The sequence below is a fragment of the Gymnogyps californianus genome, chromosome 7 (genome assembly GCF_018139145.2).
Source record: "Gymnogyps californianus isolate 813 chromosome 7, ASM1813914v2, whole genome shotgun sequence".
In the NCBI taxonomy this organism is placed as follows: Eukaryota; Metazoa; Chordata; class Aves; order Accipitriformes; family Cathartidae; genus Gymnogyps; species Gymnogyps californianus.
In genome coordinates this window covers 16034748-16059491 of record NC_059477.1, presented here as the reverse complement: position 1 = coordinate 16059491, position 24744 = coordinate 16034748, and the positions used below count along the sequence as shown (strand labels likewise).

Sequence of the window (24744 nt, the reverse complement as noted above, 5' to 3'; positions counted from 1 at the left end):
TTTGAGAAATTCAGATAAATGCCAATAACAATAATAAATTAAGAGCTGCAGGATATTAAAAAAAAGAAAACCAACGCATTTTTCATGGATGTTTTCTTTGCATTTAGAAAACAGACAACTGGCTCAGAAGCAAAAAAACTGTAAAGTTATCTTTCTCTCTATTCCAGAGCCAACTTTCTACAGTCCTTTCTAAAGGAGTTTTTGCAAAAATGTTTCTACAAACTTCCCTGATGTCTTTTTTTTTTTGTAAGCTCCTGTTCCCACAGTTTAAAACAACAACTTACACATTAAAGCTTAAGCCAGCCTAATACCTCATTGCTGCCAAGAAAAGGAAGGACTCTCCTTCCCCTCCATCCACTAGCACTTTGCTCTAGAACATCACTGAGCCTGCTCAAGCTTCTAAACTACCAGAAAACTCACTCAACACTCCAAACACCAAAATAATCTTTCTGCTGAGTTAGCAAGCACAAATAGATTACCCTTTGACTGGACAAATACTAGAGCCAACACATTCTTTTGGGTTCATACCAGACAGCTGGGAGGAGGGACAGAGAAAGAAACAAGTGGGACTTCCCCTTTTTGGCAGCAGCAAGTTCACCTGTAACAGGCTTGCCTGTAACTTGCGACTCCACTTCTAACTCACAGTGTGTACTATAAAAAATTCAAACACTTGGCTTCCCTTCTTAAGTTCATAATAAACAGAAAAGGCTACCTTTCCAATTAGTACAGAGAAAATTTCAAACGCTGCCTACTGTAAGGCATATGCAAACACATACGTATGACACTGAAAAACAGTTACAATTCAGTGCATTTGCATTTATTTGTATTAAAATTGGATCGGTTTTACCAAATCAGTAAAATGACAAGTCTTAATAAATTACTTAAGCTACAAACATATTTAAAGCTTGTATTTTTCATTACAAGCATTTAATGCTTTATTACTTTTCAGATACCAAGTTAACCCCCAGAGAAGACTACATTTAAACAGAAGTTGGAACAATTGGGGGGGGGGGGGGGGGGGGGGAAGTAGAGCATTACCATCCATAAATACATTAATAATTCTGAATTCAGAAAACTTCCAGGATTAACTCCGTAACACTGAGGCACAAGATATGAAAACACAGCATGCCCATGCCACTAGAGAGCTTTCAAATCAGAGGCTAAATACAGAAATAGTGTTTTCCCTGCTGCACTTTTTCATTTAATGCTTACAAGCATTGGTCAGACATTTCTGGAAACTAAAAACTTATTTCACAAGCACAGGACCTTGCATATATCTGTGGAATTGGTAGTCTCAGAACCAGCCCAAAAGGCAACACACGTAAGGATGTCTGTGCTTGTAAATATGTATATACAGATATATAAAATTTTTAAATATATTATTTATAAAATAATAAAAGAAAACTCTTTTGCCAATGTAAGTTACTTATTCACTACAGTAGTCTGTAGGTATTTATAAAATTGAACCATTTGTGCATGATCAAAGGCACATCTCTGTTAAAGTGCACCACAGAACTGATAACATAAAGGTACAAATGAATACTTGTTGCAACACAAATTCCACTAAAAAGTAAAATTTGAAAGGAAGGGCTTACACTTTAACAGGCCTGTAATTGTAGCACAGTTTTCCCAAATTATCAGGAACAAACAAGACATTCTTTCCTTAGATGTAAACACTCCTTTGCTACAGGAAATGGTATGAAGAAATGGCATGAAGATGCACCAGGGGAAGTTCAGACTGGATATTTGTCCTGGTTTCGGCCAGGACAGGGTTAACTCTCTTCTTAGTAGCTGGTACAGTGCTGGGTTTTGGATTTAGTGTGAGAATGATGTTGATAACACTCTGAGGTTTTAGTTGTTGCTAAGTAGCGCTTATCTTAAGCCAAGGACTTTTCAGTTTCCCATGCTCTGCCAGCAAGCAAGCATACAAGAAGCTGGGAGGGAGCATAGCCAGGGCAGCTGACCTGAACTAGCCAAAGGGGTATTCCATACTGTGGAACGTCATGCCCAGTATATAAACAGGGGGGAGTTGGCCAGGAGGCACAGATCGCAGCTCTGGCATCGGTCAGCGGGTGGTGAGCAACTGCACTGTGCATCACTGGGTTTTTTTCTCTGCCCCTGCCCCCCCCCCCCTTTTTGTTATATTCCTTTTCATTACTATTATTATTATATTTCATTATTATTATCTCTAGTATTATATTTTACTTTAGTTATTAAACTGTTTTTATCTCAACCCACGAGTTCTACCTTCTTTCCCGATTCTCCTCCCCATCCCACCGGGAGCAGGTGAAGGGGGATGGGGAGTGAGGGAGCGGCTGTGTGGTGCTTGGCTGCTGACTGGAGTTAAACCACGACAACATTAGAAAAAGGTTCTTCACTGAGAGGGTGGTTGGTCGCTGGAACAGGCTCCCCAGGGAAGTGGTCATGGTACCAGGCCTGTCAGAGTTCAAGGAGCATCTGGATGATGCTCTTAAGTCATATGGTTTAGTTTTAGGTAGTCCTGTGAGGAGCAGGGAGTTGGGTCCTGTGAGGAGCAGGGAGTTGGACTCGATGATCCTTATAGGTCCCTTCCAACTTGAGATATTCTATGATTCTATGAATATGTCATTTGGGTACAGCTATAATTGTGTAGTTTACTACCAATTCCATGAAGTTAAAGTCACTTCAATTTTTCATTGTCTGAAGCATACATTAACTAGTTGATACAGGTTGCCTCTCCTGCCAGTGTAAAAAACATTCTGCAGTCTTCATACAAAAATTAAGCCATGATACACAAGTTCACATTTGTTTCAAAGTTTGTACATGGCTTCAGATGAGTATGCACAAACTGCTGGCATTACCAGCACGCAGCTGACTGCCTCTGACTCTGCTGTTAGCAATGAGAAAGAGAAATGAGGTGACCAGCTTCAGGCACACGACAGAGCACCCTTCCTCCTACAGTCCTTCACAGCCTTCCAGACTACAGTACGTGCTTTATAAACCATTACATGCTAATAACTACATCTGTGTTTTGGGGTTTTGTTGTTTTTTTTCCAAAAACCAAAAAGATGTGAACATGAATGGTTAATGTCTGTCCTGGTTTCAGCTGGGATAGTTAATTTTCTTCTTAGTAGCTGGTACAGTGTGTTTTGGATTTAGCGTGAGAATGATGTTGATAACACGCTGATGTTTTAGGATCAGCACTACTTAGCAAGAACTAAGTTAAGGATTTTTCAGTTTCCCATGCTCTGCCAGCAAGCAAGCATACAAGAAGCTGGGAGGGAGCACAGCCAGGACAGCTGACCCAAACTAGCCAAAGGGATATTCCGTACCGTAGAACATCATGCTCAGTATATAAATGGGAGGGAGTTGGCTGGGAGGGGCAGATAGCTGCTCAGGCATCGGTCAGTGGGTGGTGAGCAATTGCATTGTGCATCACTTGTAGTTTCTTGGGTTTTATTTCTCTCTTTTTGTTATATTCCTTTTCATTACTATATTATATTTTTATTATTAGTTAGTATTATAATTTCTTTTACTTTAGTTATTAAACTGCCCTTATCTCAACCCATGAGGTTTTTTTTTTTCCCCCCCCCCGATCCTCCTCCCCATCCCACTGGGAGGGGCGAGCGGCTGCATGGTGCTTAGTTGCTGGCTGGGGTTAAACCACGACAATGTCATACTACGATATTTTCAGGAACACCTAAATTCAAAATTCTTTCATAAGAATACTTGGACGTACTTTAATTTAAAAACAAAACAAAACACTCATAATTCCAAGGAAGGCATACTAAGGGATCACAAAATTCTGTGTAAGGACCAGATATTAACAGTGCCAAGCTAAGTCTGGAGAAACTCAGGCCAAGTAAGAATTTTCTAATCTTTTCTCCACATTGCCAGAGTCAAGACTGCAAAATTCCTTTGGAATGACACTTTTAAAATATCTCCTGCTAGACCTTTACTTAGTGTAAAGAGTACTTACAAGAATACTCTGCTGTAGATCCCCAAATACCTTAACTCTAAGTTTTTAAATAGAACCCTAATTGCAACTACAGACAATTCTTGTTTTTCAGTGTTTGAAATGATCTTTCTCTTATGGAAAGATGAAGAGGGACCCTGTAGTCTGTTTCCTGGAGAAGGAAGAATGACCACTTCCCATTTTCCTTGTCCAGCACAGAGACATCTCAGTAGCACACTCTCAAGGCTTCCCTAATTCAAATGACATCTTGGAAATTTTGGGTTTTAACAGGTGTACAGAGCTCAGTACTCAAACAAGGGTACCAGCCAACTACACTCTCAGCTGTGGCTATGGTTTCTCATAATACTCTGTGCAAACAGCTTGTTGCCATTGAAAGCAGGGTCTTTGTCTTCCCAATATCTGGCTCTAAAGGTGATCACGAAACATATATACTGTATTTATTATTATTTTGTTATATAACTGAGAATCAAACGCACAAACTTTAGAAAACTTCAAATAAGGAACATTTGTTTCTTGACAAACTGTTGCTGCCTCTTTTTGCCATCACATCTTAATATCAGAAGCCATCAAGGCTCATTCTTTCCTGAATTCAATGGAAAAATGGAAAACTTTGCAAGAAGACTAACTTATAGATTACTTTTCTCAACTAGTCAGATATTTTAATTCCTTCATCTTTCCCTGCTACAAATGTAATGATATTACTAAAAAATTGTTTAAAGAAAAACAGCCAAACAACAGAAAAACACCTTTTATAGACATAGATACTACATTATTGTTAAAAAAAGCCAAACCTTTTATAGATGTATTATTTTATTATTAACACACACTACCTCAGTTTTTTCCCCACAGAATGTAAAAATTCATGTCCTCATATGAAAATAATCACATGCAATTTCTAAGCATTAAAAATTCGTTAGAAAAACAGGGCTAAAAACAAGCTTATAGTGTAATGCATACTGAATTTGCATCATGCTCAAAGAGCCATGCCCTTCCTAAGGCAAAATACTACCTCAGTTTACAGTATCGCTGCAGGCAGTCTCAGTTCCTTTCCAAAATACTTAAGCTTGTGTCCACAAGGCTGATCGCCAGTGCTGTCATTTCCTTCAGTATAATTTGGAAAGCAGCAGGAAACATGGCTTACAACACATGCAGGAATACCTGACATACCCAAACAAAACAGAACTTACTGTCCACTCTGAGCCCATTTTTGAAGTCTGACTAATTATGCTCTATTGCAACTTAACCATAGTGAACTCCTCCCAGGATTAAGGGTATTCCGGTCGAGAATTTTCACAGATGAATATTTTTCTGCTATATAAAACCAGGACAAACTCTTATTCTAGACATACATTCTTTTGGCAGGACTATGGGAGGAGGTTATATCTAGTTCACAGAAAATTAGGTCACCCATTTCATAAGCAAATATAAACTGTATGTTGAAGTTTGTAAGCATTTCATAGGTACTCTCCCTCAACAGAAATTTGGAAGAGATTTATCACAAATTCTGCACACAGCTACATTAATTATAAATGCAGGAGGAAGGAAGTTCGTATTTACAACCTTAGTCAAACAAAAAAACATTATATCATCTTAACAGCTGTGTAACAATTTGGCAAGCCTCAGAGTGAAGTTTTTTTTCGAACATCCCAAAAGAACAATTATTTTTGTTTCCTCAAAAATATCTTCTTTGGTATAAAGACCTCTCTAAGGATTGAGCCAGATGAATAAACTACAGAATACAACACTAAAAGTGGAATGTGTACCACAATTACTATTTTTACTGCTAAAGCAGCTGTACTGAGTTGACCACACTGTATAAGGAATGTCATTTGTGACACTAGAAATAGTAATTACTTGGACCACATTCACATCTTGTTAAGGACAAGGGTTGGCAAGAAAGAACTGTTCTGCATTAATTTGCTGTAGCCATAATGAGCCACAAAACAGCAAAAGTAGCTATTTAAAATGTAGGTGACAGCAACCAGTTTAAACACCACATTACAGGAAGTCTCTTAATTCATTAGCACCTCAATATTTAAAGGCAAAATAATTTCCAAGTTGTGTTTGTCAATTGCACTATAAAAGAGTTTATGCAGATGCAGAAGTTTGTGGAACATTCCATTAGCCTACAGTCTCATTTCCTCAGATTGCTAACAGTGAGGTGTGAATTGGCTAGAAGATTTTTTTAGTTTCGTTTTTTGTAGAAAAGATTATTACGCTTGAATCTTAGCTCTCTATCTCAAGATGAATTAAATCAAAAAAGCAGCACTGTGAAAGGATTTACAATGAAGCTTAAAAAAAAAAATATTTCATGGCTTTTATTGGTTTTCTATCTTCCTTCAGACCGCTAAACACCCATTCAGGTCTAAGTCTTGCTGGCAACTTCTTCCCATTATCTTTCCAAACGATTTATAAAGTTTTGCTGATAGGAGCTACAGCCTAGCATACCTTAAAGGGCCAGCTTGTGACAAATCAGAACAGGTTTACAAGCCAAAAAAGGAAGTCATTTTTGCAGAGTTATACATTTAATTCCACTAGGAGCTTTCTGCACATTCTCCCTGCATCCCAACACATCTCTGCAGTAAAGGTAGCTTATAATTACTAAAATATATAATTAAATTCCTTATGTATACTTATTTATGAATAACTTCTGCCAGGGACTAGGTCCAGACTGTAAAGGAATGTTGCATTTGATAGTGCCACATATCTGTTTCCATCAGCAGAAGGGAAACACTGGAATGAAATGGAGCTGCTTCTTTGGAGGTCCTGAAATCTACACAGGTGATGGACCTCATTCATCTTCACCCTTCAGAATTAGAGATGTCATTCAAAGATCAGCTATTACAGCTCTTACTATTAAATCATCACCTCTGTTTTTCCCTTTTTTTTTTTTCCTCCTCTTTCTCCTTTTCATTCACAAGCAGCGTGTTAAAGTGCTTTCATACAGGTCAGGGCATCTCATCTTGTTCACTTACATCACAGCAGGTAGTTCACTTGCCTAACTCTAAAGCATGCAGAGGGATGGGTAGATAACATGGTCCTGTAGCTAGAAATGCAGCTCTTTTGTCAAGATATCCCCTGACATTAATCTCCCCTCTCCTACTCAATGGTAAAAGTAGACCTAAAATTGTAAAGAAACTGTTTGGTTCCTGACCATCAAAACAAACAAGGAACCTCCTAAAAGCTAGAAAATTAGGGCAAGGTAGACCTCCAGCTTTTCAACTAGTATGACACATCAGTAAAACCAACAAACATAATGAAATTAATTTTAAAACAGGTAGTCTAACTTCAGTAAAACATTTTCAGAACATAATCAGTGCTTTTTAATTTTAAGCCTAGCATCTAAGAACACTTTCATCAACGCTTTTCAGGAAGACTTCCAGCGATATAACAGGGCTTGTGCCACACTAGACTTCAGATGAAAATGTTTCATGAGGAAAATGGGTTTTCACACTGCAGCCTGATAAAAGACAAGTTGGTTGGTTCTAAGCATAAATGAGGGAAGTTAACTGTGGGCGTAACAGAGTCCACCCTAAAACAGACAAGGCATCTGAATTTTCATAGCGCACAGATGTATTAGGAGAGGAATAAGAGATTGAATTATGTTATTTGTGACTCAATGGCTGAAAGGATTTGACATAATTCAAAGCAACAGTTTTTAAACAGGTCAAATGATAACAAACCGTTTCATAAAAAAATAAAAACATCTGCGCTATATATCTAGGCTTAACAATCCCTGAGCATTTCTGGTGCATTTAATCTCTATATACTTTTGTATAAATTGGAACATCGAGAAGTTGATTGCCAAATTGATTTTGCAGGTTGGGGTGGGACAACAATCAGACTTTAAATCAGGTCAAGGAGAACTCAAACATTTAATAAAGTAAAAAAGAAAAGTTTAGAAAAATACCCTATGCTTGTTGATACCACTATGTAAAATAGTTCAGATGCCGCATCCAAAATAACCTCAGGTTATAAATAAAAAAAAAATTAATAAATCTAGTTAACAGTACCATGTCTAAACACAGAAATCATCCACAAGTTCAGTTCATAGGTCATGCTGTATAAGAATTAGATGAAAGATATTAACAAAGCAGTTTAAAAATTCTACTAATTTTTATTATTAATAAAATTAATTTTCATAAATTACACTTTTCCCATTGTCAAGCCCTGCAAAAGCCTTTAAAACTGCTGAAGTGACTAATTCCAACCACTTCATTATGGTACTGGAGATTTCTTGATACAAAGCTCCCACATAAGTATAAACACATGATCACCCCCCCCTCAGAATCCAGTACTGAAAGGAGCCAGAAGACCTCTCCTTCCCGTAAGAAAAAGGTTAAGACTAAACTATCTGCAGGGTGCAGCAGACAATCCAAACAATTTGTACATGCGAAGTCAGAAAATCCAAGTCTCTCTATATAAATCTTCTGATTCAACTAGAACAAATTAGGTTGTCTTTTTCCAAGAGCAAGTGATAGCAGGAAGAAGAAACACAGTGTTAAAAAGTCAAGAAATATTAGACTTACAATAGTGTATTTGGGATTGGACAACATTACACACATACAAAAGACAGTATGCCATTTAAAATTTAATTTTACAAGTCAAAGACTGGAAGGAAAACCTCAAAAAGCTTTTTCTTAAAAAAAACCCCACAGAAACAAAAACAAACCAAAACCCACAAACAACAACAACAAAAAACCAACCATGAGACTCCTTACCCCTTTTCAAGTAAAGAAAAACAAATGAGAAAAGCCCATCTTCTGTAGGAAAAAGAAAAACAAGCCCAAAAGTCAGTGGAAGAAAGTTGGGAAAGATTTCCACACATTGCTGTTGTTGCAGTGCTAAACATTGCTGGTCACATGGACCAAAGATGGATTCCTAGTACTCACTGCTATCACTTTCTAGCTGCAACTGTATTAGAGAGGTCAGAAAGTTAGAAAGGAAAAAACTTTACTTTTATTTACACCAGTATACTTTTTGCATACTTGCTCATAAAAAGCACTAGACAAGAGGAAGGTAGTATTACCAACATAATCCATTACTAAGAGTCCTCAAATACTTAAGTCTCAAAAAGTAAGTCTTTAGAATATTTCCACACAGAACATAGTTAGGTTTTGGGGTTCGGTTTTTTTGGATTAAACTACTTATAGACAAGGTACATTTTAAATTGTGCTGGTGAAGCTGAAGCAACTTCTGTTCTCATACAGCTGGATTTGGCATTCTGTTGAAAATGCTCTTTTGCATTTGACAGAAATCCTGCAACACACTTTGAATGATGATACATATAAAGAGAATAAATAAGGAAGCAATTACCTGGGCAATTTTCCCATCATATTGAAGGAAGTCATACAAACAATTCGGTTTTACTGAATTTAGAGAAAGCTGAAGATACAGTTCATGTTGTTTTGCTCTCCTTTTATTGTTCAATAGTATTCTAAAATCTTAACTTCACATTCTGATATTGCCTGAACATACAGCAGTGTAGCAAAAGCCTGACAAAACTGTAATCAGTGCAAAGTTAGTGTAATAACCACTCTTTGAAAGACTGGTCATCAAGGTGCATGGGGGAATTTTAGTCAAGAAACTAGCCAAAATTCATTATTTACTGGACAGTAGCTAGAACAATCAGCAGTGAATGACTCAACAACTAGGTGCTAGCATGCTGTAACATCAGTTGCAGCTGTTCTGTCAGAGCTGCCAGTGGACCTTCACACTTATTAAGGGAACTGACTGGCTATGGTCCCGTGGCAATACCGCTGAGAATGACTACCAAGAATCCATGCCTGGCTGTTGGCACTATTTCTATGTCACTGCCTCTATCCATTCAGTGCAATCACTTATGAGATCTGGAGATGACACAGCTCAATCACAAGCCAGAGCGTGCCCCACAACATCATTTATGAAGAAATACCTGTAAAAAAATAGGATGCATCCTAAGACTTCATTTATTCCTGGTCTCAACTTTTCATCTGATGTCACAACCTTCTCTCAAAAGAAAAAAATTAGAAGAGCAATACATCCGTGGAATCATTCACAGCCTTCTGCACTAAGTAGTAAGGTCAATTCTAACAGTAGCTCTTTCCAGCTCTATTATTCCTGACAGTTTATATTTTTTAAAATGCAATCAAGTCACAGAAAGCAAGTTCTCAGCCCCTTTTTCACTTCTTGTGCATCATCTAAAGAATTTCTCCCAGCTGAGGAGAATATGTACAAAGCACAGGACTAGCATAGCTAATTATACTATCCAACCTCCCCCCATGTGCATTTTGAGATGGAGAACACCAAAAACAATATTCTGTCCAGTTCTCAGCAGACGTAATATCTCCTGTGGGACAATTCTAGCCAACAAAACCTAAGAGCACGCACGCAAACATAAGCCCAAGTACAGGAAGGAATTGAGCACAGAAAAAAGGATTTTTCTACCTATCCAGTTTCAAATCAAGCTGCATTTCAGAAGCAAACATTCCCAGACCAATACCCAAAGAGAGGACAAGACAGCTACACAAACAACTTTCAAAACTGCTCGTTGTCTGCAACTCAACTAGAGAACTGGAAGACTGTATAAAGGAAGAAAACCATGCATGTAACAAGACAGCAGAAAAAGTGTGGTTCAAAGATGACACGGACAGCATTTAATCCGTAATATAATGCTTCCTCTGTGGCAGACCTAGCTTCCTCTTTTTAAATAATGTCCTATTCCTCAAGACACTATAAAAGATCAGCAATACACAGAGGGCACAAATCAATTTTTTACAGAATGCAGAGTCATGGATATCATTTCAGTGCTTATCTTGCTCATCTTTGGAAAGAAAAAGATCAGAGTTAGTTACAAACAGATTTTCTAAACATGATCTATAAAATATATTAAGCATAGTGGCAATAAAAATATGAAAACTACATAGTTATCAATCTGTATTCCATTAAATACCAGGCTACTGCATGCACGCCTAATGATAGGAAGGTCATCACTATTTACTAGTGTTGAAATACAAGTCTCAAACGATATGTTCAAACTAGTTCCATGTAACTACATAGACAATTCTTGATGCACACAGGACCAGACTGCTGCTACCCCCCCACCCCCCAATGAAATGTTACTAATCAAATTATAGATGCAAGCAGAACTTCAGAAATTACAAAAGAAGTATTAAATAAACTAAGGGCTTCTTTTACTGGACCTTCAATTCCTCCTCAAAGTAGTGTTCTTTAGTTTAATAGATGACTCCATCACAGCACTACAGTTATACACAACAAGTTGTGTCAGGCAAAATTTTAAATTTTCTTTTCAAAAGGTGAACTAATAATATAACATTTTAACTCATTAACCATCCACATATTCCAAATTCCATGAAAAAAACCCCAGACAAACAACTTCATACCCTACATACCACTGTTTTGAACAATGGCTGTTCTCCAGCCATCTCTCCACTTCACTATACTCCAAAAAGTTTGATACTTCAGTCTGAGTGTCTTGGAATAAATAGACATGATAAAAGGTGGTGATTTAAGATGCATACTTTATATACAGTATCCAGATACAAAACAACATATTTAATCATACTGTAAAAACAAGAAAAGCTCTACTTTTGAATATATGGCAGTTCCGTATTCCTGTCAATAATACTGCCTGAATCATACTAAAATACCAACATTTTAAGGAAAGCAATCCAGCAAAAGTCATTTTAGGAATGAAGAAGCAGCTGCTGAATTTATCAGTAGGCTACGCCTTCTCAACTCATGGCAGACCATAACATAGTGAAAGCATGCGCAGTTGTAAACCCAAATATTTAAATCCATACTGGAAGGCAAAAAGAATGCAGACAGCATAAGGTCAGCTGCAATCTTTAACATTTTCGTAACAGAACAACTGGCCCTTCATCTTGCTTTTCAACTTACTCTAAAGAATAAAAATAAAGATTTAGGCAGCTTTAACTGCAACAGTGTACTACACAAGACATATCAATATCTTGTAACATTTTATCATGTTTCATCTGATCACATATATAGAAAAGTTGTTCTCAAATGCTCACAGCCTATGAAGAGTTCTATCAAAGAGTATGCCAGACTAACCTTATCTCAAAGTTAATAATGAGCATAAATACAGAAAACTAAAAAGTTTTGGCCTTCTAGTTTCAGGTGAGATACATTTTAAACACAAGGAAGACCATGTACCTTCAAGATCGAAAAAAAAAATGGAGAGGTAGAATTCAAGCTCAGAAGGCAGCGGTTTTACTATGCTCTACAAAAATCGAGAAACTAAATAAAGTCTTAGGAAGACATTGCTTTAAAGCACATTCTCCTGTTTTACAAACACTTTAGACCTATTTTATACTGTTTTCAGGTTCACTTCTCATTTCTCAAATGCTAATGCACCTTTTACCTTACAGCATACAAAGACATGAGGTTGGCCCATGATCACATTATACAGGGACATAACAATTCGTGTTGTCATCTTCAAAATAAGAAAGTATACACTTCACAAGAATTGGTGGAAAACATCGAAAGGTACTAGATATGAGGAATAATTTTAAAAGTCATAGATAATACAGTAACATGCCTTATGTACTGCACTCAGATCAGTCTTTGGGCCAGAAAGCAAGCAACAGCAGTTCAATTTAAACTCTTTTTGTGACAATGATAGCAGACAGCCTGTACATTAAATCAAAGTAATTTGTGTCAAATGACAATGTTTTTTCCCTACACTACGTGTATTTTAAATTTAAAGGCCACACAAACCTAATATACTTTTGAAGGATCTAGGCCCAGGAAAAAAAAGACACATAAAATCATTCTCCAAACTTTTGGGCATAACAGTCTATCCAAGCTAACTTCCTACATGACATCTATAAATATGTTTAACTAGCTGGTACTTCAGGAGAATGAAGATTAAGTGCCACCTCTTTTCAAAAAGAGAGACATCCAAGTCTTCACCTTTCAGAAACGAAACACCATTGAAGTTGAAAGTGCACAGTCTGAAAATACTTTGTTTGCTCTACACTGGACTTTCAACCCCACAATGCACGCTAGTCATTCCAGGAATATTCCATTCCAGTTGACAAAAGACAATTTAAGATTTTTCATTACAAGTAGTAATAACTAATTCCAAGGGCTTTTTTTTAAAATTGTTGTTGGTTTTGAGGACCTTCTGAAGTTTTTGCACAGATTCAAGCTAAATAGCAATAAGCAATATCAAAATAGAAAGTTTCGTTCAAGCTAATCACAAGCACTTGAGTGGGGGTTTTGGGAGGTTTGTTTTCTATTTTATTTTTAACAAGAAAGTCTCTGATTTTCACTAACTAGGATAGCAAGCACAAAAGGTTAAGCTGTATGCTGCACTATCAACTGGAGTTCAGTTAATACAGAGCAGTCTTCATAAAGACACAATATGTTTCACTTTAAGAACTGTGACGTGGATAAGTGGTTCCTCCTAAAAATTTCACTCATTTCCCTATTGCTTCAATTTTCCACTCTGCCAGCTGCCAGAAGGGAAGACATCCCTCACGCTTTTCTATGGGACCCTCCTCCTTCCATGTAATTGCTGAAAATGAGGCTTCTCACTTCTGCTATGCTTCTTAGAAAGAATCTCTGAAGTCTCTAATCCAGAACAACTGAACATTTCTTTAGGAAAAAAATTCCTTTCCTTCTTCCCTGGGCAGGAATTTATTGTTGGTACTCACAACAATCTGACAAATAGCCTTTCAGTTTCACAGAACTGATCATAAGATATCACTAAGTTACTTATTGATAGACATACCTGAGAAGAGGTGAAAGAAAAAGTGATCTTCTGTTACCCAGCTTCAGGCAGAGTTGTTCTCCTGATCTGTGACACGCTCAGAGATGGTCAAAGGAATTCACAAGTTTTAGTCAGTATTACTATCTTGCGAAGTTACTAATGAGTGAAAACTACTGGCTTTCCCCTCTCCTCCCCTGAACAAAATGCCACTATTTAATAGATACAAGTGCCTTTCTTAAGCCCTCAGACACAACTACTGTTAACTAAAATCCAAACTACTGGAAGTGTTGGTCACTGATACACACAACAAACTTGCAGAATGCTTTTCCGGGAATAGTGTGCAATCACCCATGTTTCTATCAAAGCCACTCAGAACTACATGTCCAAGTAAAGGGTCATTTTCTTAAGTCACGCGTTAAAGAGATAAGTGACAACTTCCTTGGAGAACAGAGGTCTGTAAGGCATTTTTCTTTAAAGGCTCAGAACAACTTAAGGAGTTTTTTCACTATGGGAATTTTTTTTTTAAATGCACTGTAAAACATATTTGTGTAAAAGGTCTTTAGTCACCTGTGAAGAAGAATGATTACAGACACCTGGGAAGTTCAAACTTGCATGGGTATATTAAAACAGATTCCAACAATGATTAACTCAATTTTAAATGGTGCACAAGATCACAGTGATCCTTCTAGCAAGGAGAAAAGCAGGAAGCAAAATTACTAAGGATAAATAAAGAGAGCTTGGAATGCGTGGCTTCTGGCATGGAATCAAAAATCCTATGCAAGATGCCTCATCACTATACAGGCATGAACTAGGCAAGTCAGGATGAAATCGAAAACAACCATACATGAGAGGGAAACTGCCTAGAAATAGCCAACAGCGCAATACCAAAGACTGAGGCTTTAAGTCCAGACACAATCCATCAGTAATATACCTCCCACAGAACAATTGTGAGGAACTTCCCTGGGCGGTGAACATTGTCCTCACTTCTGAATGAAACTAGAGTAGATATGCCATTTATTTCACATAGGGTGTCTTGTCCTTGTAGACACAGAGTTTCAGACTTAACACAAATTTAAGAACTTCGGATCTTATCTTTGTGTATTCCCAGCCAATGATATGAGAAAACCTGAGGGAACACTGTCCTAGTCATAATGAAATGGTTTCACATTTGTGAGAGAGTACTTCTCTTCCCACCTAATTCAATACTTCTTGTTCTAAACCATAAAGAAGTAACAAGCAATGAGCTCAGACACAAGGCAGAAAAAATACAGGATTAACATTAAGGCAATTAGTATGCAAGTACAGTATTTCTGCAAAACTAATAAGCTTCCCATGCCAGTTTCACCTTTGGAAGATCATCATTAAGCTGCAAAAATCAGTCTCATTCATGAGATGTTTGAAAATATCTTGAAAACTTACTGTTTTCAATATTGAGCTAGAACCCATCCCAGTTTTGTAAACCAGCTTGTCTAAATAAGTATAGATAACATTTGTCATCTAGATATGAAAACGAACTCATTTACAAAATCGTGGTGCAAAGTATTTCATATAACAGATTCTGAAACCCTGGATAGATGCCTTTTAATACTCATAAGATGCAAATAGCAGCCTGGAAGGGAGTTCATCTTTACTTTTAAAAATGCTTTTACATCCCAGAGATAAAAGAACCTTTAATTTCGCAAAACTATATAATCATGGTCTAGGAAGATGTATACAAGCATGTAGCTTCTCCTCCTCTCTCAACAGCTCCCCAAAGGTACAGCCTTTCACCGCAACTCATGACCCCTTCAGTTTTACCAATTTGGCATGCTGTGGATCATGCTGTAAACTGGATCACAGAACTTACATGGATTAAATCTCACCAGTCTCTTCTTTTTAAGAGTATTTTTAACACACAACAGTTTAGTGATCACTAAAGCTAAATAAGACCTAAGGATATTTCTGCCAGGAAAAGCATAAGGAAAAAAAGCTGTCTCTAATCTCAGTTGCTTCTCTTTTGCTCTTATTAATACCATTTCATTAAGGGGCCTACTAGGAAAAACAGAGTGGAACATACGGTTCTTGAGACTAGGTCAGTACTGTCAGAGACGCAAGCAGGGAGAACTGCAAACCTGTGGCTATTCCAGGCATAGCAACTGCATCTGTACAGAGATTAATGACTGGAAGAAGTTTATAAACAACGCATGGAGCAACTTTACTTCCTCCAAAGAACCTGCACATTTGTTTTGCTAATGCTATCTTCTATAGCATCTATAACAAAGTCTGTCAGTAACATCTCATCATGAAGAGATGGAAAGAGGAGAGATGGAAAGCCAGTAAGCATGTGCGTAAGCTGTTTCCTTCTGAACATTTGTCTTTTCACTAATAATATATCACAATGATCAATTCAGCAACTTCACAGAGTTAAACGTAAGAGTACCACTACAAATCTACAAGCCCTCTGACAGAGAGGAAAATCCATCAAACGTAGTTTCAGCATACTTTCTCAGTGATCAAACCAATCAAATAGGCATTTTAGACAAAGCGGTATTTCATCATAACAACCAATGAAACGATTTAAAAGAAATCCAGAGACATTAAAAAAAAAAACAAATTTTTTTTTCATCACTGATTGAAACAACACAGTTGGGGCAAAACTCTCTTAGCACCATCTGTAAGTTCCAAAAAGAATGAAACTCCACAGCAAAAAAGCCTTTATGAATTCTATGTTGTAAAGGTAGCATTTTTCACAGTATGCAGTAACTCACTCAACTTTTAATGCTGCACTTAATTCAGCAGGCAATTTTATGACATATATTGAAGGGATTTAACTGCAAAGGTGGTATCAGAGTAAGAATTCAACCATTTGAGATGGGATTATTTTATCATCAATGCTTGATACATATTCATTTTTTGCACTTCTAACACTATTTAATGACATAGCCTTCAAAATCCAATTTTACAAGCAGATGATGCAAATCCACCAATAACAGTTTCAGTAAAGCTAGTACTTAAGTCTTCTGGACACTTCTGAAAACATTTTTCCTTTTACGACGACTAACTGGATTTCAGAAAATGAAGTAAAATTCTGCACAGAGTAATCCTTGAAGAGTTTGCAGTACTTCCTCAAAGAACCTGCAGAGTTTTTCACAAGTCACTGATACACGATGGTAGGATAGCAGAAGCAGAAACTATTCGCTCAACAACAGTTTTAGTTTGGGGGAGCACTTTTACCAGGACTCTGTAGCCAAGTTCAGACATTAAGACTATGATCACGTAGAATGAACTACCTTTTCTATGCTAAAGATGGCTGTTCTTAAAGCAGGAAAGTGGTAACAAATGACAGAATTTGCATTAAGATGAAGTCTATCCATGTATCATTGGAAAGCAATAAGCTTTACTTGGAGCTTTCCTTTAGGGAGCAAACTACTAAACTGTTCCTTCCTACTGAACGAGCCATGAAGGCAACAACTAAAAAAAACAACTACAAGAAGTAATTGTATCGCACATCTCAACTCTAAGGACAGCACAGTTACACTTTTTTAAATTTTTCTTTAACCCAGTATTATGGACAGAAGGATATGCCAGGAATACTACAGGTCCTACAAACACAGCAAATTGGTAAGTCTTTGGGGAAAGGGAAGGACAAGATGAGATAATCACAGCACTGGCAGTAGCAAAGGACCCTATGCCAGCGATAGGCAGTGGACTTCAACTCTCACTATCACATGAACAGAAGTTTCTGCCAGTCCCCATGCAACTGCTCCCAAACCCTTCTGAAGGGTAAAGTTATCAGAAAGGATGAAGGATGCCATTTAGTCTTCCTCCAGCCTCTTTCTGTATATATGTTTTATTTAGCATATTTTTTTCACTTCATACATGCATTTGAGAGAAAAGATCAGGTTCTCTATTTAACTTCTCCAAGACTTTTTTAGATGAAAGTGCAATACTGACACAATTAATAAAACTGATGAGAGCCACAAAACTGGAGCATGATGTCACTTCTTGCTCCGTTTCTTTCTAATCTTGATCTGCTAGAAATCACCTATTGTGCTGTAATAAACAGTAGGAAACAGTAAGGTGGTTTGGATCTGTGCTTAACAGAGCTTAAGCAAAAGAGCACTCTGTTTCAGTATATGAACACAACTTGCTATTCTAAACACTTACATTGACAGAGTACTGACACCCTTGCACAGTACAAGACCATTTCAGCAGCTGTCAAATACAACTAGAACAATACATTAACATTCCAATAAGGGATGATATTTACGATAATTTTCACACAAGATGAGAACAATCCTCATTCAGTTTACCATTTGCTCTAGGCAACATCACTGCACTTTTATCAGCAACAACTTGAGTTCTCGAACACTTTAAAATACTTACTCAAGAAAAGTGTATATATATAATCATAACAGTTTTGCTACTGTGTATAATTCCCTCACCAGGCTCACCATAATATTTTTGTATAAATACTTTCACCTTAGACACTGCTCTCCTAAAAAGAAAGACCAGAGGCAATGAAGATTCAATCACCTTTCTGATTACATCAATTTAAATTAATCTGATGAATTTCTGAGACTAGAAATTCAGTAACAGGTAAAAATTATGTTCTATGACTAAAAGGTTTTAAAACTATTTTTATAGTAGCTCTGGAATTCCTCCTTCCCCCCCAGTCTTCTCTATAGAATTCAACTAACTCATTACGACATAAGGCGGCAAAAAATAATTTTCCCAATATTTAACCTCAGGCCAGTTTCAAATTCTCGTGCACATCATCTTCCTCCATACAATTCCTAACAAACAGAGTGATAGCTCGCGTAACAAGACATTTCAAGTGCTCTTCATTAATAGATGTATTAAAAAAAAAGCAAGTTCAACAAAAATATTATTCTATGTAACATCTTACATTAAACACTTCAACGAAAGCCTGTCCTGGCAAATAATTAAAATTAGTACTTAGGACAAAACAGAGAAGTGACTTTAAACTCATTGAAAAGTCCAAAAATATCAGCCAATATATCTGGATCAAGTTGCATAAAAAGTACGCTGCAGATACTTTTCTTAGTCTTTAGAAGATTTTCAGCTATGAGGATGATTATTAGCAACCTGAATCATCAAGGAATTTTACTTGTCTTTCTCACAGGGACTGATATGCTTAATTGGATAGTTATTACTAATTTCTAGTATTAACCTCTTGAAAATAATATGCCATTTTCAATGAACACAGTTTTAAAGTGATGATAACGCTTGCAGATTAACAAGAAGAAACTTAAATCCCTTGCCAATCTGAAGAACAATTATAACAGGCAATTATAGTGCAAGTTTCTTCACTGGCATTCCCTAACCTTGTAGGCATTCCTACAGGTGGAGAGCATTCAACCTGTGTACTCACTCAAAATCTGTGACAGCCAATTATGATAGAGATATTTTTTGAATCCTTAAAAGGACTTAATACAACAACTTTGTTTTTGTAAGATACATTTCCTTAAACAAAATTAACATTCCACATAGCAATATATTAAACATGACTACTCAGCAGTCTGCTGTCATTTCTACATATTATTAAACCTTAGCAATAAAACAGATCTGGACTGCCCCTTTTTATAAGGCTTGTTTATCTGAAATTGCCCGATCCAGCTGTAAATCAACATACTTTTTCTTCTAGCAACTGCAGAGAATGGATGCTTATTTTGTGATGTTTCACACCCTTCAGTGTTTGGTTTATTGTGGGGGGCTGAAATACAAGATGGACATTTTTGGCTTTGTAAGTGCCTGTAACAAGTTCTAGATTTAATCAGCAGGGTCCTCAGTATGAACAGAAGCTGTGAAGCACATTATTTCAGTTCTACTTGAAAATTCAGTAATAAAACTGTTGTTTAGCATAACAGAAAAGGCGGTGTGATTATTTTGCAACCTTTGGCTTCATTTGTAACACAAAGAGATTTGGATTTTTCTACTATTAAGAATGTGATTAAATTATTTAATGGCTGGGATCTTCAGAACTATTCTTCTTAGTATTTGCCTAACTGGCTTAGTCACTCAGATTTAACTCTGTCCCAGTTTGACAGATTCCCCCCCGCCCCCTCCAGTGGCTGAAAGACATTTGAAGAAGGAAGGCAAGTTGTACGACCAGTAAAGATCAGATTAATACAGCATAAAGTTGTTCAATTAAGAGCACAAAGAAATAACTATTTCTGGCTAGAAAAGCTAGCTGATTTTATTAAAAATCTTGATGCTGAAGGAAGAGATTAAGGAGCACATGTTCATATTCTTGTAAAATTCAAATAAAGAAGCAACACAATAGCTTTACAGCTAAAAAAATTTTCAGTGGTTTGGGGAAGGGAGAAATGAGGCAATATCCACATACTCTGATACACAGAAGACTGAGACACCCTCTTGAAAAATAAAGCCTCTTAAAATCAATCATATTGAACCACTACCTACAAAAGTTACCACAGCAGTCTCATACACTCCTTTAAACCAACAGGTGTTCTCTGTACCATGGCTTACCTTATTAAGAAAGGAACAGCCTGCAATATACAGGAAGTATACAAAACAGTTTATGTCAATGCACTACACCCCTGGAAAAAAGCTGTTTTAAATTCAAATCTGAAGGCAATGGTCTCAAGATATTACACAAGGAAGGCAGACTGAAGATTATATAAAATTTGTCCGTGTCTCTTTTCACATTATTTTTTATATTCTTTCGAGAGATTAACAGCTGGTAAACTACATTGCTTTCCTGAACTGTGGCTTATCTCTTAGCCATACTTTTTTCTCGCTGTCATCCCATGCTGAGTCAGAGAAACAGTAGTAGAAGGACTCCTCATCACATGTCGTATGAGTCTAAAAACCAAGCCATTTTAAGGAAATGGCTATCTGAAAATGAAATTTGTAAGAGGGCAATAAATAAATTCCTTAGTGCCACTTACCTCCTTGTTCTATGAAAGCAAAAAGCCTCCCTAATGTGGATTTCTGTAAAGTAATTTGAGTGTCACCCACTGATATGAAAAACCACATACCAACTTAGGTGCAGAAAAACAGTTCTGTATTCCACTATCCACCACACCCACCCAAGAAGGATACCAGCATATTAAATATGGACATGTCTACATCTTTATATAACTTACATGTAAAGTATTCCCTAGAACTGGAATTTATGACCTATACTTTTGTTCTTCAAGAGGATTTAGCAAGTGATTTTTCTGTTCCTCTATTTTAATAGGAAACTTCTCAGCAGAGAAAAGCTGATTAAACAGACAGTAAAATAGGAAGATTTGCTGTTTTAGACATATTGTTTCAATAAACATCTAAATTAATTCATCAATGAACATAAATAAATTCATTTTTCTGCTTAAAGGTGTTTTACAAGCTCATGTGTCCCTGTCTCGAGGACAGGGGAGCGAGGGGGAACAGACGAAAAGAGGCAGTTTGTTTAAAATGGAGTAGGTGTGATTCTACAGTCTCACGAAAAAGTAGTTACCCATTCCTCCATCACATGAATAGCAATGTAAAGATATTAGCCATAAGGAATAGTATACTTGTGCCAAACCGAGTGTACCTGTACTCCTCCAGTAAAAGAGGAATTATACTACACATACGGGTGTTTGTCCCCTTCTGAATAACTATAACCAGGTAAAAACATAAAAAGCCTTGAAATACTAGTAAAAATGATAAAATGCAAAGACAGTGCACAAACATGCAAGTGACTATTTTCTGCCACGCAAGATAACAAATGCAAAAGAAATAAAACCTTCCAAAATGAAAAGGTAAGTCATTGGCTTCTTAAAACAATTAGCATTAATGCAGGAGAAAAATAAGTATACCTATATGAATTTTACACAGGTCATGTGACACTCATGTGTACAGACACTCCTCCTTTTCCTCCTACCATCAATGATTTTCCCCATGCAAAAAAAAATAATATACCACTCTCCCCATCTTCATGAAAACCAATGCAGATACCAGCCTTGCTTGGGAGGCTCTTCACAAACCAGCCTGCCCTCAGTAAGTCGTATGGCTAAAAAGCTTAAAAGATTTCAGGTCTTCCCCCCCCGCCCCAAACCATTGTAAAGAACAATCCAAACCAATCTTTCCTTTCTGCATCAGGAAAGACGATTTTAGCGTGTTTTGTTCCCCGGGTCGCACAGAGAGACTTGGCGATGCCTGTTCAGGGGACTTGACTGCCTGCAGCTCCACAGGGTGGAGACTCACCCAAGCTGACATTGTCTGGATGCCACCGACTACATCCCTCGCGCATCCCCGGCTTACTTCCCAGCCTCTTCCGAGGCATGCCTTACACGGGGAAAAGCCGGGAGGGAAAAACACACACACAAAAAACCTCCACCAGTCATCAGCATTGCAAAGCCTGTTTTGAAAAAAATCACCCGATGATGTTTGGGGCGTGGAAGGGCGCAGGACACAGACCGTGGGCCGTTAAATCCTCGCCCCTCTCACACTCCTTCGCTCCGGTCCTTCCCGCTCAGCCTCCGGCCGCAGCGGTCCCTCAGCGGCCGCCACCCCGCCGCCGGGCTGAGGGGAAGCGGCAGGAAACGCCCCTCCCCGCCTGCTACACGCCCGCCGGCTCTCCCACCGCCGCCGCCGCCGCCGCCGCCCCCCCCGCCCGGGGCAGTGCGGCGGTACCCCCCTCCCCCCCAAAAAAAGACAAGAAGGCGTCTCCACCACTCACCTCGCCCCGGCTCCGGGGAAGCCCCCGGTGGGCTGGCGGGCAGCGGCGACCCCCCACAAAACAGAGGGGCGAGGCGGCGGGCACACTCCCGCTCGCTGCCGGCGGCGGCACCCGGGCTCCGCTCCGCCTGCAGACCCCCGCGGCTGCTGCTGCTCCTCCTCCCACCGCCCCTAATGGTGGCCACCGATACCGGTTCCCACTGCCGCTCCCTTCCTTTCCCGTTTCTTGTTTCCGCCGAGCGCGGAACCGCCTCCGCCCGGCCGCCGGAGCACGTCCCTGCCCGGCAGCGGAGACACCGCTCCCTCCACGCCACTACCGCCCCAGCGCCCGCCGCCGCTCCGGGCTCCCCCCCGCCGCTCACTTCCGGCGCGCAGGCCGCACCTCGCCCCGCCCCACCGGGCCCACCGCCAACGCTCGAGGGGCGGCGAGAGCCCCGCAGCGCCGAGGCGTCCGCCGGCCGTTGGGCGGTTGGGCGCGCGAGCGGCGGTTGGGCAGCTGGCGCGCGCGGGGGACGGTTGGGCGGTTAGCGCGCGGGGGGCGGCTGGGCGCAGCGCCGGGGTGCCCTGACGAGCGCTGCCGCCCGCGGCCCCGGGGCCGCTGGCTCTCGCCCAGGCGGTCGCGTTGCCGAGCCGCCCGGAGCAGGTCCGCCCGGACCTGGCGGCGGCAAGTGTGCTTTCGCCGGGCGCTGGCCGTGCCCCAGGCAGCTTGCGGCACGGAACATACGGTGCGGTTCCGTACGCAGCTACAGGCGCTGGGGGACGTTACCCGTCCCGTGCCGATCACCGAAGGTTTCTGTAGGCAGCAAATTGCCAAATCCTGGAGATCCTACGGAAACCCTCGGTCGTGTGTCCCGCAGAGCCGGCAGCGGCTGCCCTCGGCCAGCCCCGGAGTGCGCGGCCTCGGCCACGCTCTCCCCCGGCTGGGAGTTTACCCCTATTTCTCATTCTACCACAACTTCAGGGCTGAGATCACCATGTTAAAAATTATTTACAAAATGGGATAAAACGCTGGGTGCTACTGCAAATAATGCTATGCGAGAGGAGGTTCGCTTAAATATAGTTTATTGCGTGGGCTGCTGGGGAAGATGTCAGCGTGCTGGGGCTCCAAGCTATAGCGCAGAAGAGATGACATTCATGCTGCCTGCGGCTGGGAAGGTACTTCTCCCCTTTGCTAGAAATGCTGTCATACCATGCCGGAACATAGGCATGTTTTACATCAGGTTTTATCTGTCAGTATTTGACAAGGAGAAAACTTCACTCAGCTAAAGCACAGTATTTCCCATAAATGAGAACAATTATGCAAAATCATGCTAGTTGTTTTACTTCTGTAAATACTAATTTACCGACAAGGTTATAAGCTAGGTCAAAAGCAACATGAAGAGGCAGCTTTTAAAATACAAGCTAGTACACGGAGAAAATTATTTTCATGTGTACATACGATTAAGTCATTTGAAAGACAAAGTTCACACGTACAATTCTAATGTATTTAGCAAAAAATCTTTGCTATGTGAATTAGCCTGAGCATGTAATCACTTCTAAATTTTGGACAACATAATAAAATGTTGACAATTAACAACATCCCAGACAAGGTGAGATCAAAGTTATGGATGCAGAAATATCAGACAGTTTCAATTGCAACTCTGAATTTATTTTATAAATCATCAATGTGGAATAAAAATACAGGTGTTCATCACCAAGAGACTACAGTAGCCTTCTGGAGTTGCAAATAAAATAATTTTAATCCAACCATTCAAAAAAATAGACCACTACTGCTACACTGCTTCATAGTTTGTGGAAATGTTCCACAATTAATAAATGACTGGGCTCACATTATTTAATAAAAGTGGTAAGTACTTCAATTTTCAGTGCTGTTCTGCACTTGCTGAATATCAGCAGTGAGAGTTAGCTGGCAGTGACTATGAATCTGATGTTATCAGCAGGTTTAGAGTGTGCCTCCAGGTTGTATTAATCCCACCATACTTTCCTAATGATCCTTCGTGACCCTGAAGGGATTACAATGACAACACCTCCCCCAGAAGCAGACTCGAGATTCATGGAGTAAGCACAGTGAGTGCATGGGCAGTACATGGAGCAACTTGGGTGTGCCATGGCCAGGTTCTTCTGTAGCTCCATGGCAGCTCCAGCTACGTCTAACCCAGCACAGAAGCGCTGCCCAGTCATGTTCAACTCCACAGTAGCTCAGGAACTGCATGGCCATGAAGTGTGCAAAGCTTCATACACTCAACTGTATAATGAAATTGCATCAAAAGGCAAAAGAGGCTGCAGCTGACTAATGCAAACTCTGCTTTTGGCATGTGGAAATGTTATTCCTTTATATCAAACTTGCTAAGTTGCCCTAAGCCTAAGCAGACAACACAGTTAA

The 24744-nt window shown here is 39.2% G+C and overlaps 1 protein-coding gene across 1 annotated transcript in view; it reads right to left on the bottom strand.

The window, feature by feature from the left end:
• RAPH1 (Ras association (RalGDS/AF-6) and pleckstrin homology domains 1) overlaps positions 1-22633 on the bottom strand; it is a 96872-nt gene extending 74239 nt beyond the window's left edge. The window contains exon 1 of the mRNA XM_050900097.1: positions 22363-22633. The gene's annotated coding sequence lies outside the window, so the exon portion shown is untranslated. The remainder of the gene's footprint in view (positions 1-22362) is intronic.
• Between the last annotated feature and the right edge of the window lie 2111 nt (positions 22634-24744).